The sequence below is a fragment of the Tachyglossus aculeatus genome, chromosome 2 (genome assembly GCF_015852505.1).
Source record: "Tachyglossus aculeatus isolate mTacAcu1 chromosome 2, mTacAcu1.pri, whole genome shotgun sequence".
Classification (NCBI taxonomy): domain Eukaryota; kingdom Metazoa; phylum Chordata; class Mammalia; order Monotremata; family Tachyglossidae; genus Tachyglossus; species Tachyglossus aculeatus.
In genome coordinates, this window is record NC_052067.1 from 79,593,731 (window position 1) to 79,614,012 (window position 20,282).

Genomic DNA, 20,282 nt, shown 5'->3' on the forward strand with positions numbered 1-20,282 from the left:
GGAGTCAAGTGCAGAGGCAATATTCCCTCTGAGCTATTTCCTTAATGGTTCCAGGGCTTTGATAGGAGAAGCAGCATGGCATAGTGGGCATAGCACAGGACTGGGAGTCAAACGGTCATGGGTTCTAATCCCAGCTCCGCCACTTACCCTTTTCTCAGTGCTCGGTACGGTGCATGGTACACAGTATTATCATTATCAAGTGCCATCAAGTCATTTTCGATTCATAGTGACCCTGTGGATATATTTTCTCCAGAACATCCTGTCTTCTGCCATAATCCATAACCTTTCTAACGGTTCTTCCATTATCATTGTTATGGTCTCTAACCATTTAGCTGCTGGGCCTGCCTCTTAAACATTTTCCCTTAGCTTTTTCTAGCATTAGTGTCTTCTCCAGAGAATTAGTCCTCCTGGTGATGTGTCCAAAATCTGCTAATCTAAGTCGAGTCATTTGACCTTCCAAAGACCACTTTGGCTTAATCTGTTGCTCCAATCCATTTGTTTGTACACAGTATGTATTTCATAAATACTATAGATTGTATAGATTCTAAGCTCCCTGTGGGAAGAGATGGTGTCTACCAACACTATTGTACTCTCCCAAGTGTTTAGAACAGTGCTCTGGACAAAGTAAGCACTTAATAATGCCACTAATTCATTGACTGATACTACTAAGTCTAAAGTTGGAGCTTCTCCCTCTATTATTCTCTTCCTCTACCTCTCCTGGAAACATCAGGAAGGATCATTCTTTACCAAAGCCTAGTGATGAGGGGTTGGGAAAGAGAGAGGGAGGCAGAGTAAAATCCAAGTGCCTAGTACAGTGCTTTGCCCTCAGGAAATGCCCATTATAGACCACTGATTGAAGAGCCAATGGCTCCTTGACTTGCTGGCTCTACTCTACTTGCATCACTCGAGGGTAAAGGGCAGAAAACAAAGTCTTGGCTAGGTCAGAAAAGTCAGGAGCAACGGTAAGTGTGCAAGGGGCCAATACTAATTTTACAAGTTGAATGATTGTAAATCTAATTACTGGATTGACAATGATTCTGATTATCCTAATATATCTTGCACACAGCATTAGTTGGTTAACTTGATAACAGTTCAGTTGGAGCAACATATCCAAGAAATGGATGACCAGTGGAAGTGGTAAAGGGCCGTGATTATATCGAGCTATCTGCGGCCATGTTAGTGGGATGGAGACAGAGATCACTATGGTGATGTTTCCTTCTTTTACACAACAGCTACACTCGTATAAAGAGGGGAATGCCAGGCTTAACTAACAAAGGCGAGAGTCGACAAAATGTTTCCCTTACAGGAAGCCACTAGCCACACACCCAGCAAAGGTGGGTGGGAGCAGAGACATCTCTCTGCTCAGTGAGGGTTTTCTTCTTTAACAAACTTCGATCCCTCCATGCCATAGTTTTGAAAATTGATCCTTTGGGAGGCCGATACCATGCTGTCCCTATATCTTGGGCTTTTCTTTGCAATGCACCTTGCTACCCTGCAGCTTGCTACCAATGCTGTAGGGCTTCTGAGGAGTTTGGGGGAGAGGAAAGGAATCAGATTTCTAGCTCTGTAACCCCCAAATTGGGGGCTACTCTTAAGGGTCCAGAGTCCATGGGTCACCCCTAAAGTGCCAGGTGGTGCCCACTTTAGTAATAATAATGATAGTGATATTTGTGAAGCGCTTATTCTGTGCCAAGCACTGTACCAAGTGCTGGGGTAGATATAACATGACCATTTCCACACAGGGTTTCCAGTCTAAGAAGGAAGGAGAACAGAAATTAAATCCCCATGTTGCAGATGAAGGGATTGAGGCACAGAGAAGTGAAGTGACTTGCCCAAGGTCACAGAGCAGAAAGGTGGTGGAGCCAGGATTAGGACCCAGGTCTTCCAACTCCCAGGCCCATGCTCTTTCTACTAGGGCATACCACTTTCCTTTAGCTGCAGGGTCTGTTAGCTTCATGCCACATTTCAGAATTCCTTCAGGAATTCTGATCCACGGCTAAGCCAGCTGCAACATTGGTGGAAAGATTCTCATGACTTCTTGGGCATGACAGTTCCAGGAGGTCTGGGGGGTTCTAATTCTAACTGGGCCACCAATTGACTCCTCTGAAGTTGCTGGGCATTGTGGAAGAGACCCAGGAACCACCATGCCCCTCTAGCATCAAGAAAGAGTTTGCCCTAACCAGTGGTTATTTCTCTGGGCATGCCAGAAATCCACTGCCAAAATGGACATGTCCAAATTTCCACCCCTAAACTGCTTTTCTCCAGGTGTAAGTCATTTAAATAGTATAGGCATCCCTAATTATTTTTTTGGTTCTACCAACAAAGAGCCCTGAGAAAGGAAGAGGCTGCTCAGCAGCTGCCGCAGGTTTTGTGAGCTCAGCAAGATGGGAGTGAAGAAATCCAACTGAACACACATGTCGGCAGCAGGTTCTGACCTAATTTGAGCAGAATTAGGTTACATTACCAGGTTTAGCTCATAGTTAGCACACTAATGCTAATCTGAAGAGTTGTAGTAGTTGTAGCAGTAATAGTTGTACATAGAGTAATAATCTTTCCCTCTTCCTCTCTTTCTCCTCCTCTTTCCCCTCCAGCACTTAGTACAGTGTCTGGCACATAGTAAACACTTAATACCATAATTATTACTATTAAGGTCTTACTGCATGCCGAGCCCTGAACTAAGCACTGGGGGAGAAGTACGCAGGTGAGAGTTAATCAGTCATATTTATTGAGTGCTTATTGTGGGCAGAGCACTGTGCTAAGCACTTGGGAGAGTACAACATAACAGAATTGGTAGACACTTTCTCTGCCCACAGTCAGTTTTACATAGTCCCTGGCCCTCCGGGGATTCACAATCTATAGGCAGGGGAAGGGTTTGGCAAAAGACAGTAAGAAAGATGAAATAATATCAAAAACACAGAAGATGAAATTTGAAGTTCAGCAAGAGTGGATGTAAAAGGGACCAGGAAAAGATAAAGAGTCCAGTCCCATCTGAGGCTTCCTAAAGTTCTCAACCTGCAAGAGGTAGAGCACTGCTGCTGTTGTTGCTTATATTCCACATGTGGTCAGGCTTTTCATTGTTTAGAAATGGGTGGTCTGGGTCTCACGTTCTTCTTCCTACTGGGAAGGTGTGTATGGACTAAGAGGAGCGTGCACAGGTCTGAGTGTGTGGAGATCTGGATTCTAGTTCCAGCCCTGCCCAGGCCTGCTGTCTGACCTTGGGCAAGTCAACTAACCTCTCTGGGCCTCATTTATAAAATGGGGATAATAATACCTCCCTCTCCCTACCTTGTAGGGATGTGGTGAGGATAGAATGAGATAATTGATGTGAAATCACTTGGGAAAAATACAAGTGTTATGCAAATCCAAGGTGTTATTATTATCTCTCCTGCCCTGCTGCTGAGGGTTGGAGGCTCAGGCCCTAGAGCTTCCAGGGAAAAGGAAGGGAGGGAGGAGATGAGACTCAGTAGTAGCAGTATTTTCTTTAGAGTAGGATTTGCAACTGGACAAAACTGCCAAAGTGATCGTCCCTGGACGTGCCTCATTGCGTACAAATTTCCTTTGTCAGACTCACATTCTTAGTAGCTACTGGAGACTAACTTTTACCAGAAGGCCACGGTGGCTCCCAGAAAGAAGAGCTTCACTTCCTCTCCCACAAAAGTAAACTCCCATTACAGGGATTCTGGTTTTCACCCTGTATTTCTGGCCACTTTTCCCCAGCCTCCTTCGTGACCAGGCTTTCTGTTAACTGAAAATTGCTGCAGTGGTAATGATTGTATTTGTTATCAAATCCTTGGGAAGCACAAATCAGAGAAGTGAACATTCCCTGCCCAAAAGCAGCCTGAACTCTAACAAAGGAGAATGACATAAAAATATTTACAAATAGAGTAATCAAAGGAAGTAATTGTATGTACAACTGAATAACATATATGCCAAAGTGCCTAGGTTAGGTATAAATAAGTGCCTAAAAACTGGTGATTGCTGCTGGGCTTGTACAACTTGGGGAAGGCTTTTTGGATATTTAGGAGAAGCAGCATGGTGTAGTGGATAGAGCATGGGCCTGTAAATTAGAAGGTCATGGGTTCTAATTCTGCCTGTTACTTGTCTGCTGTGTGACCTTGGACAAGTCACTTCACTTCTCTGTAACTCAGTTACCTCATTTGTAGAAGGGGGATTGAGACTGCAAACCCCATGTAGGACAGGGATTATGTCCAACCCAATTTGCTTGCATCCAGCCCAGCACTTAGTACAGCGCCTGGAACACAGTAAGTCCTTCACAAATACCACTATTACTATTATTATTTTTATTAGGAGGGCATTGAATGTGGGGAGAGCTGAAACCTGTCAAGTGTGAAGAAGAAATGAATTCTAGTTGGGGGAAATGGTGAAGGCTAGAGTACAAAAGCTGGAGAGGTGAGAGGCATATAATATTAGAAGGTTCATCCAGTCAATCACTCATTCAATCAATGGTATTTTTTGAGTGCTTACTGTGTGCAGAATACTGTACTAAATGATTAGGAGAGTACACTATAATCGAGATGGTAGACATGACCCCTGCCCACCAGGAGTTTACAATCTAGAGGGGAGATGTACATAAAATAAATTACTGATAGTAGAAATGGTAGGGTCTAAGGATCAATCAATCAATCAATCATATATATTGAGCGCTTACTGTGTGCAGAGCACTATACTAAGTGCTTGGGGAGTACAAGTTGGCAACATATACAGACAGTCCCTACCCAACAGTGGGCTCACAGTCTATAAGGGGGAGACAGAGAACAAAACCAAATATACTAACAAAATAAAATAAATAGAACAGATATGTACAAGAAAAATAAATAGAGTAATAAATATGTACAAACATATATACATATATACAGGTGCTGTGGGGAAGGGAAGGAGGTAAGATGAGGGGGATGGAGAGGGGGATGAGGGGGAGAGGAAGGAAGGGGCTCAGTCTGGGAAGGCCTCCTGGAGGAGGTGAGCTCTCAGTAGGGCCTTGAAGGGAGGAAGAGAGCTAGCTTGGCGGATGGGCAGAGGGAGGGCATTCCAGGCCCGGGGGATGACGTGGGCCGGGGGTCGATGACGGGACAGGCGAGAATGAGGCACGGTGAGGAGATTAGTGGCAGAGGAGCGGAGGGTGCGGGCTGGGCTGTAGAAGGAGAGAAGGGAGGTGAGGTAGGAGGGGGCAAGGTGATGGACAGCCTTGAAGCCCAGGGTCAGGAGTTTCTGCCTGATGCGCAGATTGATAGCCACTGGAGATTTTTGGATGTATATGTTAGTGTTATGGGATGGGTATTAGGTTGCCTAAAGGGAATGGATTCAGTTGTATAGGTGACACAGAAGAGAGAAGCAGAGAAATCCTTAGAGAAGCAGCGTGGCTTAGTGGAAATAGCACGGGCTTGGGAGTCAGAGGATGTGGGTTCTAATCCCAGCTCTGCCATTTTACAACTGTGTGACCTTGGGCAAGTCACTTCACTTCTCTAGGCCTCAGTTACCTCATCTGTAAAATGAGGATTAAAACTGTGAGCCCCACGTAGGACACACAGTCCCCTTCTAGACTGTAAACCTGTTGTGGATAGGGATTGTCTCTTTTTATTGCTAAATTGTACTTTCCAAGCACTTAATACAGTGCTCTGCACACAGTAAGTGCTCAATAAATATGATTGAATGAATGAATGAACAACCTGATTACCTTGTATCCATGCCAGCACTTAGAACAGTGTTTGGCACATAGTAAAGCGCTTAACAAATACCACAATAACAATTAATTCATTAAGAAGGGAGAGTGAGTAGGTGAAATGAAGGCTTAGTCAGGGAAGGCCTCTTGGAGGAGATGTGATTTTAGGAGGACAATGAAGATGGGGAAAACAGTGGACTGTCGTATATCAAAGGGTAGGGGGTTTCAGAACAGGGGGAGGAAGTGGACAATGCCACTGATTGAAGGAGTCGGCGGTGAGATAGGTGAGATTGAGGTATAGGGAGTAGGTTGGTGTTAGACAAGCAAAATGTGCAGGATGGGCTATACTAGGAGATCAGCACCCAAACATGTTTTGAACATTATCAAGGTGTTAGTGGCTTTTTACTTCCTCAAGGTGAGCTATGTGCCTTTGTCCCTGAGGCAACAAGACCATTCAACTCTTACAGGGTGGGATGCATCTCCAAGAGGCCTTCCCAACTAAGCCCTCATTTCCCTTACTCACTTTCCCTTCTGCCTTGTTCTTGCACTTCTTTAAAAAAAATGTATTTGTTAAGGGCTTATTGTCTACCAAACACTGTTCTAAGCACTTTATTCACCGTCCCCCCCAAACCCCACAGTAATTATGAACATATCTGTAATTTACTTTAAGGTTTGTCTCCCCCTCTAGACTGTAAATTCTTTGTGGTCAAGGAGCATGTCTACAAGCTTTGTTATACTTGTACTCTCCCAAGTGCTTAGTGCAGTGCTCTGCAAGCAGAGCTCAATAAAGTGTGGTCTAGTAGATAAAGCTGGGGCCCGGGAGCCAGAGGACCTGGGTTCTAATCCTGCCTCCACCATTTGATTGCTGAGTGTGACCTTCAGAAAATCCCATAACTTCTCTGTGCCTCAGTTTCCTCCACTGCAAAATTAGGGATTCAACACCTATTATCCTCCTCTAGACTGTAAGCTCACTGTGGGCAGGGAATGTGTCTATTATATTGTTATATTATTATACTCTCCCAAGCACTTAGTAGAGTGCTCTGCACACAGTAAGTGCTCAATAGATACAATTACCTGACTGACTGACTCAACTCCAGGCTGAACCCATTAGTGAGTGAGTAAGAGAGTGTGTGGGTGTGTATCTATGTGACTGCCTTTGTGAGTGTATGAAGATGTTGTGTGTGTATCTGTCTGCGTGGGTGTCTATATGAATGACATTTTTGGAGGACTCCTCTGTTAAGATGTGATCAGGCCACAGCCCAGAAGGCCTAGTGGTCATCTGAAAATGGACAGCAGCTGGATTACTGACAAGAGCCGGGCAGACTTGGGCCTGATGGTGGTGCTTTAGCACTCTGGGATTGGAGAGGACAAGTAGACGAAGGAGGTGGGGCTTCCACTGTGCCTCCTAGAACTGAAAGTATTCTTGGAATTTAAATGAGATTCACACTTGTGACCTAAATGTGGAGCTCATTGCTGGGGATAGCCCTTACCCAGCCCGTAACCTTTTAGCCATAATCCCTGGGGCTGTCCTTGGGAGATTTCACAAGAGCAACGTGGCCGAACCTGTTCTCTCCTTGGCAGGGAAACCTCTGAGGAAAGCCCGGGGTGCTGTTGAAGAGGATGCCGTGACTCTGGCCGTGCCACATGCCACCCTCTGAGTCAAGCACTGAACTTCAGCCTCAGCCCTGCTTCGTGGGGAAGTCTCAGGATGTCCATCCATCTCAAATTTAACAGTGGCATCATCCCAATGTCTCGCTGAGGAAGAGCGTTTCCATAGAAATGTGGGGATTTTGTGCACATTTCGACGAGCAATTGCAACGTCGTCTTCCTGAAATTCCCCACAGTTTCAATTGGAGAAGTTATTATTCATTTCCTCTCTTGGGAACTGCAGGGCAGCTGGAGTGTAATGACTGTCATGTTTCCCCAGAACGTGCCGGGAGTTCTAAGGCAACCAAGATATTGTAAGCTGGTATTGTCTCTGTTAAGTGTTATGAGAGGGTGTTCCTGAATGGAAAGCAATAATTCTAGCAATCAAGTCTTACAGAGGTCTTGTTCTCATTTCATATTTAGAAGCCAATCCAAAGCAGTGTGGCCTAGTGGATAAAGCACTGGGAGTCAGAGGACCTGGGTTCTAATCCCAGTTCTGCCAGTTTTCCACTGTTTGACCTTGGGCAAATCACTTAGCTTCTCTGTGCCTCAGTTACCTCATATGTGAAATAGGGATTAAGACTGTGAGTCTCATGTGGGGCATGAACCGTGTCCAACCTGATTAGCTTGTATCTACACCAGCACTTAGTACAGTGCCTGACACATAGTAAGCACCTAGCAAATACCATGAAAAAGTTATGAAGGTTGTGAATCAGGCCAGGAACTCTTATCCCATCTTTTCTCATTATAAAAGAGCTTGTTTTCCTCTTATTTTGAAATGCATGGAAAGTCAGCCTCATAGGATTAAGTGGGGTTTAGATGTCAAACTTGAGAGGACCTGGGTTCTAAACGCAGCTCCACCATTTGTCTGCTGTGTGGCCTTAGGCAACTTGTACTTCCCAAGCGCTTAGTATAGTGCTCTGCACACAGTAAGCGCTCAATAAATACGATTGATGATGATGATGATGAAGTCACTTAACCTCTCTGTGTCTGTTACCTCATCTGTAAAATGGGGATTAAGACTGTGAGCCCCACATGGGACATAGATTGTGTCCAACCTGATTAGCTTATATCTACCCCAGCTAAGAAAAAATGGAATTCATTAAGCACTTACTATGTGCCAGGCACACTAAGCGCTGGGTTGGAGACAAGTCCCCTCTCAGGGTGGCACCTGGAGAGTTTCCAGTACTCTGCCAGTCACAACTACAGGAGAGAGAGTCAAGCAGAGGCATACCCATCCCATTCCTAGCTTGGACAGTGGCGAGTGAGTGGAAGGCACTCCGCTACTAGTCAAAACTCACCTGTACTGGGCAGCAGCGGCATGGGAGAGAGTTAAGCGCAGAGACTCATTTACCTAATGGAAGGCAGCAATGGTAAACCACTTCTGTAATTTTACCAAGAAAACTCTATGGATACATTACCAGAATGAATGCCGATGGAAGTGGGGTGTTCTGGGAAAGCTGTGTCTATGGCATTGCTATGGGTTGGACATGACTCGTCAGCATAAGACAAAAACAACAACAACTTAGTACAGTGCTTGACTGTAGAGAAGCAGCATGGCTCAGTGGAAAGAGCACAGGCTTGGGAGTCAGAGGTCATGGGTTCTAATCCTGGCTCTGTCACTTGTCAGCTGTGTGACTTTGGGCAAGTCACTTAACTGCTCTGTGCCTCAGTTACCTCATCTGTAAAATGGGGATTAAGACTGTGAGCCCCACATGGGGCAACCTGATTACCTTGTATCCCTCCTAGCGCTTAGAACAGTGCTTGGCACATAGTAAGTGCTTAACAAATACCATCATTATTATTATTATTATTATTGACATTTGGTAAGCTAGACATGCTTAACAAATACTACAAAAAACAAAGATTGGGGTGTGTGTCTGGGTGTGTGTTCTTATCATGGATAAACAACACTCAGTGGTGCCATCATTGACTACAAAGGACTACACAGGGGTGTAGTTTCTCTCTCTGTCTCTCTCTTTCTGTGTCTGTCTCTTTCTGTCTCTTTATGCATATGTATATATATATATATATGCATTGATATATAAAATCAATGTATGAGTTTAGACAGGCTTCAAAATACTCAAAGGAAGAAGCGAGCTCAGTCTTATCAAACTGCTTACTAAATAGCCAGTGCATAAACATTCCCTTCCTCTCCCCTAATCACAGGCCTCTAATTTAATTCAGAAAAATTAGGAACCTACTCTAAGTTCTCTATCAAATTCCCCAACCACAGTTCAATTAATTAGCATGTAGGAGGGCACTAAGTACTCCTCCCTCTTGTCAACAGATTAGTCAGAACCATTTAATGCACCTCCTCTTCCCATCACATTGTCAACACCTCCTTCCTCACCCTTCTCTGTCAGTCTTCTTGGGGGCAAAGGAAGGAAAAATGCAATACCCTCTCTCCTCAAGGTGATATGACAGTGTTGCCATACTTTCTTTCTCTACTATGGGAGGAAGAGGGCTGAGGGCAAAGGTTAGATATTTGAAGAGCATTTGGAGAGTAATTGCAGGCCTGGGTGAGAATCAATCAATTAAAGGTATTTTCTGAGCACCTACTTTGTGCAGATCATTGTACTAAGCTCTTGGGAGAGTACAACAGAATTGGTAGATGCAAGCCCTGTTCACAAAGAGCTTGCAGTCTGGAAGGGAGCAGACATTCATATAAATTACGGATAGGGGAATGGCAGAGTTTAAGGATACGTACAGAAGTGCTGTGGGGCTGAGCTGAATATCAAGTGCTTAAGGAGCTCAGAACAAAGTTCTTAGAAGATACAGAAAGTAGGGGAAATAAAGGCTTAGTCAGGGAAGGCCTCTTGGAGGAGATGCAATTTTAGCAGGGCTTTGAAGGTGTGGAGAGTGGTGGTCTGTTGGATAAGTGAGAGGCAGTTCCAGGCCAAAGGGAGGTTGTGAATGAGGAAGAGGCGGGGAGACAGACGAGACCAAGCTATAATGACTAGGTTGGCGGTAGAGGAGCAAAGTGTGCAGACTGAATTGTAGATCGGTGAACTGAAGTAGGAGGAAGAGAGATGGTGTTAGAAATTTCTGTTTGATACAGAGATGGCAGGATAATCATTGGAGATATTTGAGGAATGGGGAGTTATGGTCTGAATGTTTTTTAGAAAAACAATACAGCAGTAGAGTGATGTACTGATGTACTCTAGACTGTGAGCCCACTGTTGGGTAGGTACCATCTCTATATGTTGCCAACTTGTACTTCCCAAGTGCTTAGTACAGTGCTCTGCACACAGTAAGTGCTCAATAAATACGATTGAATGAATGTATGTACTGGAGAAATGGGGGAGGCAGAGGGCAGGGAGGTCAATGAGGAGGCTGATGCAATAGTTAAGGCAGGATTCAATAAAGAGCTTGGATCAGCATAGTAGCAGTTAGGATGGTGAGGAAGGGGCAGATTCTAGAGATGTTGCGGAGGTAGAACCAGTAGGATTTGGTGATAATTAGGTTGAATGAGAGAGATGAGTGGAGGATAACACCAAGGTTACGAGTTTGTGAGGCAGGGAGGATGTTTCTACAGTGATGAGAAATTCTCGGGGAGGACAGGGCTTGGGACGGAAGATGGGGAGTTTTGTTTTGAAAGAAAATGGAAAATCCACATTTTGGGTATCTTGCCCCGGCACTACATGTACTGCTAAAACAGACACTATTAAACCGAATGCAGGTGGAAGCTGTCAAGGGGAATTCCCTGAAATTTTGTTCATCTGCTGCAATGTTCATGTGAGGCCAGTGGCCTCAACCGTCCTCAAAACCAGATGGGCCATAGCCAGGAACAAGCAGGCAAGTTTAAAACCCAGGCCCTCCGAAGAGGATTTGGGGTTCACAAATTCAGACCTAGCCACATTTTAACTCTCATGATGCCAAAATTTGTGCTTCCAGTTTCCTCTATTCTTTTCAAATCCTTTTGGCATGTCATCACTTCATTTCTGAGCTCTGAAGTAGACTGTGTCTCTTCTTGTCAATGGTAATCCAGGTTTTTAGATCAACCATAGCAATGCAACTGTAGCCTAGATTCTTGTATACTATTGTTAAAAATCTATCTGGCGTAGTAAATAGAGCACATGCCTGGGAGTCAGAAGGTCATGGGTTCTAATCCAGGCTCCACCACTTGGCTGTTGTGTGACTTTGGATAAGTCACTTCACTTCTCTGGGCCTCAGTTACCTCATCTGTAAAATGGGGATTGAGACTGAGCCCCGCATGAGACAAGGACTGTGCCCAATCCAATTTACTTGTATCTTCCCCAGCACTTAGTACAGTGCTTGGCACACAGAAAGCACATAAATACCATTATTATTATTATTTATAACACCTTTGCAAAGTCATTCAAGAAGGTATTTTTGTGGCTCTGTCTTTTTTATCGATTGCTCTGGGTAACAATATTAACCTTCATGCCCATTTTATAGATGAGGAAGCTGAGGCATAGCTTGCTACTTGTTTTGTCCATAGTCAGGGTGTTTGTCAGTGTAGAAAAAGTGGGACAGAGACCCCAAACAATTCCCTTTAGTTCTCCAGTTTGCCTTCTTTTTCTCTCCACTAGCTCTCTCGGAAGTGTGAAAATAGTACTGTAAAAAAACAATGAAAGAAAACTCTAATGTATGTGACCCACTGTGCTGCATAGTATAGTTTCCCAAACAATGAAACTCAGAAAGCAAATCAATCTCCTATCTTCAAAGACAGGAGAATAAAAAACAATAACTATTGTATGGAGAGCTGAAATTGGGAAAGTCAGTCTCCTATCTTCAAAGACAGGAGAATAAAAGACAATAACTATTGTATGGAGAGCTGAAATTGGGAAACTCAAATAAGGAGGACAAAGGAAATGTTTTAAGGACCTTGAAAAAACAAAGACTCTGGGAAGCAGCATGGCCTAGTGGAGAGAGCATGGGCCTGGGTGTCAAGGGACCTGGTTCTAATCCTGACACTGCCACTTGTCTGCTAGGTGACCTTGGTCAAGTCACTTAACTTCTCTGAGCCTCAGTTACTTCATCTTAAACTGTGAGCTGCATATAAGACAGGAATCATGTCCAATCTGATTGTACTCTACCTACCCTACTGCTTAGTACAGTGTGTGGCACATAGTAAATGTTTAACAAATACAATAATGATAATAATATTTTTTAAATGCTGTATCCCAGCTAAAACTGGGTGTCAGTTCCTGAGCCTAGGCCAGCATGGTGTATTGCTACACTGTGAAAGGAGTAAGTCATGAAAGGACCAACCCTTTTTGACTGAAAGCTTCATATAAACTTACTTTGGTTACTACCAAAAACCAGAGATCAGAGGCTAAAACAAAAATAGTGCCAGCCACTGCACACATCAAACATGATAATACAGACGGGATAGCCATTTTGTGTACACAGTAATAATAATAATGATAATAATGATGGCATTTGTTAAGTACTTACCCTGTGCAAAGCACTGTTCTAAGTGCTGTGGGGGTGGGGAATACAAGGTGGTCACGTTGTCCCACGTGGGGCTCACAGTCAATCTCCATTTTACAGATGAGGTAAATGAGGCTCAGAGAAGTTAAGTGACTTGCCCAAAGTTACACAGCTCACAAGTGGCAGAGCTGGGATTAGAACCCATGACCTCTGACTCACAAGCCCGGGCTTTTTCCACTGAGCCATGCTGCTTCTTTATGACCAGGAGTCCCACATTGGGCTTTTCAGTCTCACGCTCACACCCTTACAGGTGAATTTGATAATCAATCAATCAGTGGCATTTCTTGAGTGCTTCCTGCGTGCAGAGCACTGTATCCAAGAAACAGCATAGTCTAGTGGAAAGAGCATGGCCTTGGGAGTCAGAGGACCTGGGTTCTATTCCTGGCTCCACCCCTTGTCTGCTGTGTGACCTTGGGCAAATCACTTAACTACTTTGTGCCTCAATTTCCTCATCTGTAAAATGAAGATTAAGACTGTGAACCCCACTTGGGACAGGGACTGTGTCCAATCTGATTAACTTGTATCTACCCCAGCACTTAGTATAGTGCCTGGCATAAAGTAAGCACTTAATAAATACCAAAACTATTATTATTACTATTACTAAATGCTTGGGAGAGTACATTACAACAGAGTATTCAACAGTCAGTGATATCTTTGAATATTCATTCATTCAATCACTTAGAACAGTGCTCAGCACTTGCTTTGCACATAGTAAGAGCTTAATAAATGCCATTATTATTATTCAATCGTTTTATTGAGCACTTATTGTGTGCAGAGCACTGTGCTAAGTGCTTGGACAGTTCAATTCAGCAACAGAGACAATTCCTACCCAACAACGGGCTCACAGGCTTGAAGGACACGGGAGGTGGGGGGAGAGGCAGAGACCCCAAGAAATGAGAGACACAGGGATGATACAGGCAGAGACACTGAGAAGCAAGAGACGTGGGAGATGGGAGGAGAGGCAGATGGGGGGAGAGGCAGAGAGACATCGAGAAGCGAGAGACACAGGGATGGGAGAGGCAGAGTTCCAACTCTGACAACTGACAAGTGTTGACTGCCACAGAGATAACTCGATTCCTGTACAGAGCAGCCTTGAGGGGGGTCAGAACTGTGCCACAGATCTACTTTTCTGACAACCCTCTTTCCTCTTTACTTCCCTCTTTTATCCCTATTTTTGCACTGATAAATCACAGGATTCCTGCTGCCAGTAACACCTTTTTTCTTATGTAGATGGTTGGTGGTTCAAGGGAAAAAGTCTGGAGGAAGGGGTTTCCCAGTTGAACTCTTCATTCATTGAAGCAGCATGTCCTATTGGGGAAGAGCATGGGCTTGGGAGTTAAACTACCTGGGTTCTAATCCCCCCTGGCTCCGCCACCTGTCTGCTGTGTGACCTTGGGCAAATCACTTCACTTCTCTGTCCCTCAGTTCCCCCATCTGAAAAATTGGGATTTAATACCTGTGAACCCACGTGGGACCTGATTATCCTGTATCTACCCCAGGGCTTAGTACAGTGCTTAGCACGATTACCTTATATCTACCCCAGGCTTAGTACAGTGCTTGGCACATAGTAAGCGCTTAATACATATCATAATTATTATTCATTCATTCATTTCCCCAAGGAATGAAAGGAGTTTTCTTTTTGGAACTTGGGAATTCCTGCCTTCTGACCCATACAGGCAATGCCAGCTCCGGAGATCTAATTTCTGCAACTCAGTGAAAGTTTATGAATGAAACAGGAAAGAAAAGATGCAGGGCACCTGCCCAGCTCTCCTGCTGTGAGTTTAGACCGGTGAGTTCAGACCCTTCTGTAATTCTGAGAAGACCTGGTTAATCTGCAAAGTAATGACTCACGGTCAGCTGACGATGCAGGAAGAAACCCAAAGCTGCACTGACAGATGGGAAAGTACAGGGTGAATCGAATGTACTTTTCATAAAAAGAGGCAAAAAAAAAAAAGGGATCAGCACCAGGCCCTGGGGCTGGTGGGCAAGTATGTCACAAGGTCAGAAAGCCCAGTTACACTCAATTCTCCTGTCTAACCAAGCAGGAAGGCTTTAGGCTTACAGATAATATTTTTAAAGCCCTATAGTCATTTCAAGATTGTGTCCCTTGCAAGATAAGCACTAAAGTGCAACACTGGCAATCCCAGCAATAACCATAAGTGTGAACAGTAGAAAGCTTTAAGGGAATCTGGGGGAAGGAAAATGGAAATATTCCGTGCCTTGTCTGGGAAATATCTTGCTTCCCAGTTCCACAATGAGTACAAAAGAATCCTGTCTAGGTTCTCAGAGGAAGACAGGCTTGTCCAGTTGGGTATTTTTTTTGCAAGGAGAATTGCTTTGTAGGATGGAGTGATTAAGGGGACAGTGGTGCTCTGCACACAGTAAGTGCTCAATAAATACAAATGAATGAATGAATTAATTAATTAAACAAAAGAGACCAGAAGAAAGAGGAAATAATATTTAGCTACCAGAAATTAAGCTGGGAAGCAGCATGGACTAGAGAAAAGAGCACGGGCCTGGGAGACAGAGGACCTAGATTCTAATACCAGCTTCACAATTTGTCTACTTCATGGCCTTGGGCAAGTAACTCCATTCATTCAATCGTATTTATTGAACACTTACTGTGTGCAGAGAACTGTATTAAGCACTTGGAAAGTACAATTCGGCAACAGAGACAATCCCTACCCAACAACGGGCTCACAGTCTAGAAGTCTAGCTTAACTTCTCTGCGCCTCAGTTATTTCCTGGGTCAAATGGGGATTAAGGCTGTCCAACCTGATTATCCTGTATCTACCCCAGTGCTTGGTACAATATCTGGAACATAGTAAGTGCTTAACAAATAGCATTACAAAATATTAAGGACAGAGGGTGGGGAAAGGGATTTCAAATAGTGTTACAGGCAGAAGATGACAGTGCAAGTTAGGGGACTAAAATCAAAACTACAGTGAGCCACTGAGTTCTAATCCTGGTTGCCCTGCTGACTCATTCTACCTCCTCTGGCAAGTCACAGACTTCCCTGCCCCTTAGTATTCCTCATAAGAAAGTCATTCTGATTGACCCCCTTGAACAAGTACTGTACTACATACCAACCCAGAAATCTGGAAATAGCAAAAGCTATATTAACCCTGCAGGTTATCAATAAATATGTTTTCTCTTCTCCTGCTGGTTGCTAGGTATTGGGTTGGGGGAGAGTGGGGGAAATTGGAGAATAAAGTTGCAGGGCTGCCTGCCATCAGGATCCAGGTGGCTAGGTACCACAAGAAGTCCTTCTTTTTTTTTAAATGGTATTTGTAAGTGCTTACTATGTGCCATACACTGTACTAAGTGCTAGGGTAGATACAAGCTAATTAGGTTGGACACTAAGTCCCATACAGGGCTCACAATCTTAATCCCCACTTTACAAATGAAGTAACTGAGGCACAAAGAAGTGAAGTGCCTTACCCAAGGTCATACAACTGACAGTGGTGGAGCTAGAATTAGAACCCAGGTCCCTCTGACCCCCAGACATGTGCTCTATCCACTAGGCCACACTACTTGATTGATATTGTGAGCCTCACATGGGACAGGGACTGTGTCCAATCTGATTTGCACATATCCATCCTTGTGCATAGTACAGTGCCTGGCACAAATACCACAGTTACTATTATTATTACTTCTCTAGCAGCATGGTCACCAGCAGCAAGCAGGCAACCACACCTGCAACTCTGAGTTCTAGAAACAGTGCTCTTTGTTCTCTTCTGGCTTCCTAGGAGAAGAATCCTTCACAAACATGAGGTTTCCTTTGGGTCTGGTAGATGGAAGAGCCCATCTTTCCTCCATTCCCATATCCTTTGGAGTTCCTCAGATAACTATCCACCGATTTTCTTTATACAGCTGTTGGGAATTTAGGAAACCAAAGACTTTGCTTCAGTTTCTCCCCAACCTACTCCAGGTTTTCCTCCAACCTACTTCAGATCTTCCCTCATCCTACTCCAAATCCTAGCCATCTCACTCCAAGTCTTCCCGAATCCCACTTAAGATCTTCCCCCATCCCACCCAAGGTGTTCCCTCATCCTATTCTAGGTCGTCCTCCATCCCACTCCAGGTCTTCTTCTTTAATCCTACTTCACACCCCCCCCATTACCATTCCAGATGGATCCTACCCTTCCCACTTCAGGTCATCTCCATCCCACTCTTGGTCCTTCCCCATCCCCCTCTAGGTGTTCCCCCATCCCACTTCAGGTCCTACTTATCCCACTTCAGGCCTCCCCTAGCATATCCTGTTGGGATTCTTCATCCAGGAGAGAACCCTCAAACATAAGGAAACAAGTGAGCAGCTCTGTGGTTCTCATACACAGGCAGGCAGTGAGGGAAGGAAGAGACATGCTCCTCCCACACTGTGCACATCAAGCCAGAGAAGGGTGTCTAGGGCATCTGCACCATACCTCTTAACTCAATACCTTGGTTTTCTCCAGCTCAATTTTTCCCGAGAGTTCAAAACACTTTCATTTCCAGCACTTCCTTATGAGACTGGGAGGGGCAGGTATCATTATTCCCATTTTGCAGGTGGGGAAATAGAGAAGTTAACTGAGTTGTCTATGGCCATAAAGTGAGTTTGTAAGAAAGTAATAAAGCACTATGGTTTAAAAACGACTTACACTTTCAGAATCCATATTGCAAATGTATATATTGTTGCTGGCTGCTGTGCTCTTTACGAAGTCAGCTCACATCGAATGCTTTTAGTTTCAGTAAGGCAGAATCTGATTTGCCACACATCAATTTGGCTGATCCTCCAGTTAGTCCAGTGCTTAGAACAGTGCTTGGCACATAGTAAGTGCTTATTGAAAGACCATTGTTAATAATTAGTCACTAACTACTACAGCATCAAGCAAATACAGTAGGTGTTTACAGAGGAGATGTCTCCCAAGTGGTGGGCAATATAAACACAGGCTGATGGCATGACTTCCTGCCATAGATAGTCATCATCATTAGGGAAGCAGTGTGACCTAGTGGAAATAGCATAGACCTAGAAATCATAGCACTTGGGTTCTTATCCCTGCTCCACTACTTACCTGTTTAGTGACTTTGGGTAAGTCACTTAACTTTGTGTCTTAGTTCCCTAATCTGCAAAATGGGAATTACTTAGACTGTGGCACCTGCTTGTCCTGCATCGACTCCAGCACTTAGTACAGGGCTTGGCCCACAGTAAGGACTTAACAAATACCACAGTTATCATCACCATAGATTGTGTTTTCTGAACATCTACAGGCATATTGGGGAACAAATTGAAGTAGCAAAAGTATTATCCTTATCCTCAAGAAAAGGGGAAGACAAGTAGACAAATATACAGTATACCATAGTAAAAATAATAGATATGAGATGTGAACACAGATGTAGATATAAATTACAGATATAAACAGATGTGCCACAGAGAAGAGAGATAGGATGAATGAAGGAGCAAGTATGAGTGGCGCAGAAGGGAGTGGGAGATGAGGAGAGGAGGGCTCAGTCAGGGAAGACTTCCTGGAGGAGATGGGCCTTCATTAAGGCTTTGCCAAACAGACAATCCTAGAATTATCTGGTGTCTTTGATCGTGCTCAGGATGGAATCAGGGGCCGGGGCGTCTCCTCCCTCCGTGTCCGCTTCGAGCCCCAAGGGGGCAACCCAAATAGGGGAATCCTGGCTGGGGAGGTGGCTTATTCTTATTAATTAGTTAATTAATTTATTTAATTTATTTATTTTACTTGTACATATTCTATTTATTTTATTTTGTTAATATGTTTTGTTTTGTTGTCTGTCTCCCCCTTCTAGACTGTGAGCCCACTGTTGGGTAGGGACCATCTCTATATGTTGCCAACTTGTACTTCCCAAGTGCTTAGTACAATGCTCTGCACACAGTAAGTACGATTACTTAAATACGATTGAATGAATGAATGAATAACATATAAACAGATAAATATACGAGTTATGAGGAAGTGGTGTGACCAGAGTGGTGTGGAGATCAGGGACTACTGTAATAGGTAGATATTTAGCAGCACTTTGAAGGAAGAGAAAGGCATGATTTGATGAAGCCAGGGGAAGGGAATTGCAAGGAAGGAGACATGTGTGAGCAAATGTCTCAGTGGTGGGACTTTTAAGGCCCCAAATCAATTAGTTTTGCTTGGGACCAAGGAAGGGAGAGAGAGCCCTTGGGTGGAGGAAGAAAAGAGCAGATAGGTAGGAAGGATTCTCCCAAGCACTTAGTACCGTGCTGGGCACAGAGTAAGTGCTCAGTAAATTCCACTGATTGATCAATTGGAGAAGTAGCATGGCCTAATGGAAAGAGCATGGGCCTGAGAGTCAGAGGGCCTGAGTTCTAATTCCATCTCTGCCACTTGCCTGCTGTGTGACCTTGGGCAAGACAATTTCTCTGTGCTTCAGTTTTCTCATCTGGAGAATGGTGGTTAAATACCTATTCTCCCTCCCCCTTAGACTGTGAGTCTCAAGGTGGGGACTGTATCAGCTTACATTGCTCCTACTTCAATCAATGGCATCTACTGTGCACTTTCTGTGTACTAAGCACCTGGGAGAGTACAGTACAACAGAATTAGCAGACACATTCCCTGCCCATTACAAGCCTATGGTCTGGAGACAAGCTTACAGTCTCCAGGGCTCAGTTCAGGGCTTAGCACAGAGTTGGAGCTTAACAAATACCATAATTATTACTATTATTATTAGGGGTGACAAGAAAAAGAGGGATAAATGCAATCTGGCAGGAAGTACAGGAAGACAAGTGGCCACTTTGTGAAGAATATTTTAGCTGGAGATGCTGCTCTTCAGGGGTATAACTGAGTGGGTTTGCTGTTTAAACTCTATGGCCTAATCCTCTAGGTCAGAAGTCAGACTCCACCAGTTTCTTCCACCTTCTTGTGAGAAGAGGGGGGAAAAACTAAGAATAAAAACGATTGTACACTATTGTCATTTGCACACCTAGAACATCTGGAGAGGGAAAACAGCAAGGACCATCAGGGGGTGACATATGAAGACATTGACTATTGCTTAGGAGGCAGCGCAATATCACCAGACACAACTTCCCATCTCTGGGCAGTTGTGGAAGGCCCCATCCCAGCAATTGTCTGATTGCAAAACCACTTCCTGCCAACTGCCCCTCTGTTGACAGGATGGATTTCTACAAGAATGTACATCCCTGACCCTTTTCCACTAGCCTTCCTGCACTGGGCAGTAAAGCCTTTCCCAGGGCTATGATATCAACTCCACAACCTGCCAATCCATGTGCTAAAAGCGTCATCCTCCTTTCCGGTCAACCACTGTTCTCATCAATCACACAACCCTCTAACCCCAAGGGGTATCATATGCAAGTGACATCTGTGTATAGTGAAGGAGTGAGTAACAAAAACCTAAAAGGATAAAACTCACAGTCTGCAACATGCTAGTCAGGAAGACAAGAGCTAAAAAAACCCATATTTTCCCAGAAGCCATCTCCTGGGCAGGGCCAGTAGAAGGTATATGAAAGAGACAG